The sequence below is a fragment of the Penaeus monodon genome, chromosome 34 (assembly GCF_015228065.2).
Source record: "Penaeus monodon isolate SGIC_2016 chromosome 34, NSTDA_Pmon_1, whole genome shotgun sequence".
NCBI lineage: Eukaryota > Metazoa > Arthropoda > Malacostraca > Decapoda > Penaeidae > Penaeus > Penaeus monodon.
Window position 1 is genome coordinate 3,163,267 of NC_051419.1, and position 387 is coordinate 3,163,653.

The following is a 387-nucleotide window of genomic DNA, read 5'->3' on the forward strand; positions in this document are numbered from 1 at the left end:
CTAACTATAAACACCTGCAAATGGAAGGTACATAAATAGTTAAAAAAAAATTCTTTGATACCCAGCCAACCGGAACACCACACCCACTGGTATTTATAAAAGCATAATTTTTTTCTTTTTTTCTCCCTCTTACTCCAAGAGTGTTATTCAAATCACGAAGATTGCGACTCCGGGCAGAAAAATCCGCATCCAGTCAAGGAGAAGTTGCTTGCTTGCCTCGAGAACATGTAAGTATTTATAGCGAAGAAAAATAAAGCAAGGGAGCGTTAAACTAATTAGGAAAGCCGAGGCGAAGGTAAGTAGATTAATGCTAGATTGATGACGTCTGTTGAGTCTTTCTCTTGTTTCTCTTTTGCTGTGGTCATCTTTTTTTTTTCTTATTCCTTC